General features: G+C 44.9%; 1 non-coding gene across 1 annotated transcript; it reads right to left on the bottom strand.

Annotated features, from left to right (window-relative positions):
* Nucleotides 1–3,299: 3,299 nt before the first annotated feature.
* On the bottom strand, nucleotides 3,300–3,371 carry trnav-gac. Its single transcript has one exon. It is a non-coding gene; the product is annotated as a tRNA-Val (tRNA).
* Between the last annotated feature and the right edge of the window lie 3,603 nt (nucleotides 3,372–6,974).

Here is a 6,974-nt window from a genome sequence, read left to right as displayed (position 1 = left end):
GGAGAGCGGAACGATACAACATTGGGGGATCAGAGTAAGGAATGCATATCTTTACTGTGAAGGCCCTCAAGTCTTTAAATGGGAGATTGTGAGGAAATATAATCTGTGTTATTCATTATCATATAAAATTGATGATTTGAGACACAATTGTGCCTCAGACATTGCACAGATCTCAACTTCACTCGTTTGTATTCCACTAAGCCTGCTTGCAGAGCCTCTTGGAGAGCAGATACCTTTACAAAATAGCATTCAATTTTGCTTTTTGCATTGTTATTTCAATCAGATAGAGACTTCTAATGCAATCCCTTTCCTTCCATAAAGTCCCGAGTGCAGCTATTCCCTGATCCATGATGTAATTTATTTCAGAAAGGGCTTTCCATGTTCTTCAGCTTCTGTACAACCAATCAGAAACAGTGAATACATCCTATTGCTTCACCAAGACTCACATCATGGTAGACACATCCACTGATCATAGCAACGTGGAAGACCACAAAAATGTCATATCTCTTATTCTTTTTAAGGACATGAACCTAGGCTGAGGGGTTGACCTATGAGGAGAAGTTGAGTAGTCTAGTCCTATATTCTCTAAAATATAGAAGAATTAGAGGTGATCTTATAGAAACCTATAAGATTTTTAAGGGTCTTGACAGGGTAGATAGTGTGAGGCTGTTTCGCCGGGTTGGAGAATCTAAGACTAGAGGTCATAGTCTCAGGATTAGAGGTCAGCCCTTTAGAAATGAGTTGGGAAAACATTTCTTCACTCAGAGGGTAGTGAATTTATGGAATTCTCTACCCCAGAAGGCTGTGGATGCTCAATCATTGAACATATTCAAGACTGAGATCGATAGATTTTTAAAAACTAAATGGATAAAGGGATATGTGGAAAAGTCGGGTAAATAGAAATAGGTTAGAAGATCAGCCGTGATCTTATTAAATGGCAAGGCAGGCTCGAGGGGCCAAATGGCCTACTCCTGCTCCTATTTCTTATGTTCTTATGAAATAAACATCTGTAGTAGTGTAAAAAATCGAAACACAGTTGATTAATATGTTTGTCTAAGATATGTCATTTAATGTATGCATATTTTTAAATGATTTAATTGTACCTTGGATAACTCACAATTATCTCACTTATAGAATATATTAGAAAATGGCATGATATATAGATCAAGAAGGCCATGGCATATATATATATATATATATATATATATATGACTCTCAGTCTGGCTCCAAAACACTAGTCCATGTGAAGGGTGCTATATAAATGCAGTTTGTTATTGCATGTCAAACACACAACTGACCAAAACAAAAGACCACAGCACAGGTTTAATACCCAGCCTAGATTGAGTTTGTTGATGCCACCATCGGCAGCAGTTGGGGTGCTTTAACTGATCTTCTTAATGCCTCTGAGTCAGGAAGGGGGAAAATCAGCCCAGTTCCTATTCCTGAATGATACTCAATGACCTCTGCTGGAGCTAAGTGCATTTATACATTGGGTGAATGTTGGACAATGATGTGATGTCCCCTTATCCTTTTCTATTTGGCAGCCATACAACACTCACTGCCTAAGCTTACAAAACGGCACAATGAATGCTTGTCAAGCGTTACCTCATCATGTGTCAGCAACTTCAGGAGAGGATGGGAGAATAACTAGATAGGAAGAGTATGGTATCATGACCTTCATGAACTGACTGGGTCAGTAGATGGTGCACACTCTCTCCAATACATGCAGCTTCACAATAACTGTCCCATCAGTTGGAGGTGGCATACTCCACCCCCAACCAACCACTATTGTACTGTAATTTAGTGACATTACAAAGGAAATTGGTCATTGCAGTTTTAACTACTTACACAACTTTTTTTAAAGAAACAAATATCCATAGTTTACATGCTGTGTCAGCGTGATTTTATACATTTGAAATTAGTTTTTCAAAACTATATGCCATTGGATCAGTCATTATCCAGTTTAACCTCTCTCTGCAAGACACCCTTCAAAATAACAGATTGACTAAAAAAAGAGAAATATTATTCTGAGAAATTCTGATGAAAATATGTTTACAAAGGTGCCCAATGACAAGTTAACATAGACGATGCAGGAAATTGTATTGTAGCTTTGCTATGTTACACGCATTTTGTTTGTCATGTCAAAAACAATAACAACTTGCATTTATTCTATAGTGGCTTTCACATAAAAGAGCTTTCCAAGGCACTTGATAAATGTTCTCAATAACACGAGAAGACAATTCCCTCTTCATTCTTAAAGTTCATTTTTTTCCAAGATGTGATTCACCTTTTGTTATTTTGTCATTGCCTTACTTTAATACTCCACTTGTAATGATGCTGTAGATAGATACAGGCAAGGGAATACAGTTGACATTTTTTGTTATTTTTCCTTGTCTAAATATTTTTGTCTTTCTATGCTTCTGAGCTCCTTGGTTAGTTTAACAACAACAACAACAAATTACATTTGTATAGTGCCTTTAAAGTTGGGAGGACGTCCAAAGGGGCTGGACAGGGGTCTGAACCCGGGGGTCAGGGTTCTGGACCCGAGGAGGGTGTTGGGATCAGGAGAGGTGGGGGGCAAGGAGGGTAGCGGTAGGAGGGTGGCCGAAGGCATGAAGAGGAGGGTTTGGGGCGGGTTTTATGGGTTATACCTCTTGGTTGGTGCATTGCATTATTCAAACTCACTGAAATATGGTTGGTGTCGGTAGAGCGGAGGCCTGGAGAGGCAGGATTATAATTATTCAAATTATCTTTGCATTTTATATTTTGGCTCATCATATCAGAATGTCTCAAAATGCTTCACAGAATTTTCTGTAAAATATAGTTACTGTGCATTCATTCATAAACATAGCAACCAATCTGTCCAAAGCAATGCCCCCAAAACAGCCATGAAGTGACCAACAAATTACTTATCTGAGTGATTGGGAACAGGAATGAGGGATACTCGGAAGAGCCATATTATCTTTAATGTACATTTGAAGAGGCAGCCATGACTTTGTATTACTGTCTCATCTGAAGAACAGCACCTTGAATTCAGCATTCTCCTATTTCAAAGTGCTAACATATATAATATAATAATAATACAACAACAAAATTACATTTATAGAGCGCCTTTCACGTTGGGAGGACGTCCATAATCCTTGCATTTGATATAGTACATTTCATGTCTTCTAGATGTCTCAAAGTGCTTCATAGAATATACTGTAAAATGAATTCACTGTATATTTCTGGGGGAAATGCAGAAGCCAATTGCACACAGCAGTGTCCCACATACAGTCATGGATTGAGTGACCAAGGTTTTGCTCTGCCGGGAATCAAACCCAGGTCTCTTGCTTGTCAGGCAAGCGCTCTAACCACTAAGCTACAGGACCGTAACATGGGGTTTCAACCCACAACTTTGTGTCTCAGAGGTGAGAGTGCTACCAACTGAGCCATGCTGGATGGAATCTGTTGGCCTTCATGTCGTGACATCTTAATTTACATATGGTTCAAATTTCAAACAATGAAAATGTTTTTAACATTTTTTTAGTGCTGCTATAAACAATTTCCTGCATATTTTCGATTGATAGCGTACTACTGTGCTAATAATATGTGTATGCAAAACTGCCAATGGTAACATGGTTTGGTTACTGTAACTACTGGCCACCAAAGTATCAGTTTCTAGCAGACAATGTGATCATATTTTCCCCCCTGTGATACTACGATTTTCCTTACTGATGTAGAAACACTTTTTACAACATCACGACTTAATTTGAAATAATAATAATATAATAATAATCCTTGCATTTGATATACAACAACAACCCAGGGCAGCGTCCAACTGTCCAGCGCCTTGGGACGTCCTCCCGACGTGAAAGGCGCTTTATAAATGAAATCTTCTTGTTGTTGTTGTTCAGATCCACAGGATTGAAGATGTTGAGGGAGCCAAGAAGTATGGTTTCTGTCTTGCACATTCAACAGCAGGAAGTTTGCACTTATTCAGGCCTTGATGTCTGCCAGACAAGCTGATAGAACATTGGCAGACCTAGAGTTAATGCTGGAAGAGGCAAAGTAGATTTGTGTGTCATTTGCATACATGTGGAAATTTACCTCATATCTGCGGATGACATCACCAAGAGGGAGCATATAGATGATGAAAGAAGAGGTCCAAGGATGGAGCTCTGGGGTACCCTGCAGGTGACCGGCCGGGGGCGGGAGGAGAAACCATTTGACTAGATGAAGTGGAGGGAGTTGGTTAAGTAGGACTCGAGCCATTTGAGTGCGGGCCTACTAAGGTGGAGAAAGGAGGAGAGGCAGTGGAGGAGGATGGCGTGGTTGACCCTGTCGAATGCGGCAGAGAGATCCAGGAGGATGAGGAGACAGAGGGAGCCCTGGTCACAGATAGAGAGGACATCATTTGTGACTTTGAGAAGCGCTGTCTCTGTGCTGTGGGTAGAGTGAAAACCAGACTGCGGAAGCTCAAGGTGAGAATGGAGGGAGAGGTGTGACCAAAGTTGACCTGCAACAACGCATTCCAGGACTTTAGCAAGGAAGGATAGGTTGGAGATGGGACGGTAGTGTGAGAGATTAGAGGGATTGAGGGGTGTGATAACAGCAGTTTTCTTCTGCCGATTTCACTGCCCTCCTCTCCTCCCTAAACCTCACCCTTCATATAAATTCACCCACCCACAACCGTGGTCATGCACTTGAACTTGTCATCACTCATGGCCTTGACATTTCCAACCTCAGCATAGTGGACAAGGCCATCTTGGACCACTTTTTCATCTCCTTCTCCTCTCACATCCCTCTCTCCTCCACCAAGCCCTCAACCATCCTCTACCGCCCTTGGAAAAGGCTACCCCCGAGACCCTCACAAAGGCCCTCTCATCATCAAACATCCTATCCCTCTGGCCTTCCACCCGCAGAGATCCTGAAGCAGCCGTCCAGCTGCTCCATGATCGCCTCTCCTCCACCTTCAACTCCCTTGTCCCCCTAAAATCCAGGACCATCTCTAAACCCACCCAATCCCCCTGGTACAACAACCATCTCTGTCGCCAAAAAACTCAAACCCGTCTGCTCGAGCGCAGATGGCGGAAAACTGGCCTGACAGTTCACTACCAACTGTGGCTCGAGCATCTCCACAGCTACCGGCGTTCTTTGACACACGCAAAAACGGCCTTCTACTCCAACATCATCTTGGAGGCTACACACAACCCTAAAATCCTATTTTCCACCACCCACTACCTCCTCCGTGCCCCCCTCAGGCCTCCTCAATTTTCATATCAAATGCCAAGTGCGAGGAGGTCATGGACTTCTTTTCATCTAAAATACTTAACATCCGCCAGGCAGCCTCATCCACCTGCGCCTTGTCACCCACCATCACGCCCTCTCTGTCCCCCTCACCTTCCTCATCATCTGCTCCTACCACCACCCCCATTCTACATTCCTTCCTCCCCATGTCTCCCTCCTCCCTCTCACCCACCATCACCTCTTGAAATCCACCACCTGCTGCCTCAACCCCCTCCCCACCAACTTATTGGTCACCCAGCTCCCACTCCTCTGCCAATTACTGGCTGACATCATCAAACTGTCGCTTTCCTCCAGATCAGTCCCTGCCCCCCTGAAAACTGCTGTCATCACCCCCCTCCTGAAAAATCCCTCCCTCGATCCCTCAAACCCCATCCACTACCGCCCTATTTCTAATCTGCCCTTCCTCTCAAAAGTTCTAGAATGCGTTGTTGCCAATCAACTTCGCGCTCACCTCTCCTCCCACTCCCTCTTCGAGCCCCTCCAGTCCGGTTTCCGCCCACAGTACAGAGACTGCACTTGTGAAAGTCACAAATGACATCCTCTCTATCTATGACCAGGGCTCCCTCTGCCTCCTTGTTCTCCTGGACCATTTCGCTGCGTTCGACACAGTTGATCACGCCATCCTCCTCCACCGCCTTTCCTCCGTCATCTACCTCAGTGGGACCGCACTCGCCTGGTTCGAGTCCTACCTCATAAACCACCAGCAGTACATCTGTACAAACGGCTTCACCTCCCACTCTCACCCAGTCACCTGCGGGGTACCCCAAGGATCCATCCTTGGCCCCCTCCTCTTTCTGATCTATATGCTCCCTCTTGGGGATGTCATCTGCAAACATGGGGTACACTTCCACATGTATGCAGATGACACCCAACTCTATTTTTCCACCTCTCTTTGCGATCCCCAGTCCCCTGATGTTTTGTCAGCCTGCCTGTCAGATCTCAGGGGCTGGATGAGCTCAAATTTCCTTCAGCTGAACGTTGACAAGACAGAAGCCATACTCTTTAGCTCTCATCAACGTCTAAAATCTCACAGTTCTCACCTCCTCCACCTACCCGACCTCCCCCTAAAACTCTCCGAACCCATATGCAACCTAGGCATCAGGTTCAACCCCCAATTATCCTTCCTTCCCCACATTCGGTCCCTCACCAGCACCGCTTTCTTCCACCTCTGAGGCATTGCCTGTCTCCACCAATACCTCTCCCCAAAAGCCGCTGAAACCCTGGTCCATGCCTTTGTCACCTCTCAGCTGGACTACTCTAACGCTCTCCTCACCGGTCTCCCCTCCACTACCATCTATAAAATCCAAATCATTCAAAACTCTGCCACCCGCATTCCCACGCGCACGAAACTCCTCTCCCAGATCACCCCAGTCCTTGCCAGACTGCACTGGCTGCCTATCCCAGAGAGGATCAACTTCAAGATCCTTACTCTTGTATTCAAGTCCCTCCACTCCTCTGCACCCCCTACGTCTCTGACCTCCTCTCTCCTCAAAACAGTGCCCGTTGCCTTCGTTCCTCTGGGTCTGGCCTCCTCCTCGTCCTAAGCTCCACCCTCGGCAGCCGTGCCTTCAGCCACTATGCCCCGAAGCTCTGGAACTCCCTTCCTCACTCCCTTCACCTCGCTTCATCCCTTCCTATTTTCAGGTTTCTGCTGAAGACCTTTCTTTTCGACCGCGCTTTTGGTC

This window comes from Callorhinchus milii, unplaced genomic scaffold, assembly GCF_018977255.1.
Source record: "Callorhinchus milii isolate IMCB2004 unplaced genomic scaffold, IMCB_Cmil_1.0 Scaffold4, whole genome shotgun sequence".
Classification (NCBI taxonomy): domain Eukaryota; kingdom Metazoa; phylum Chordata; class Chondrichthyes; order Chimaeriformes; family Callorhinchidae; genus Callorhinchus; species Callorhinchus milii.
Note: the sequence above shows the minus strand (reverse complement) of the source record. Positions and strands in the feature narration are given on the sequence as shown.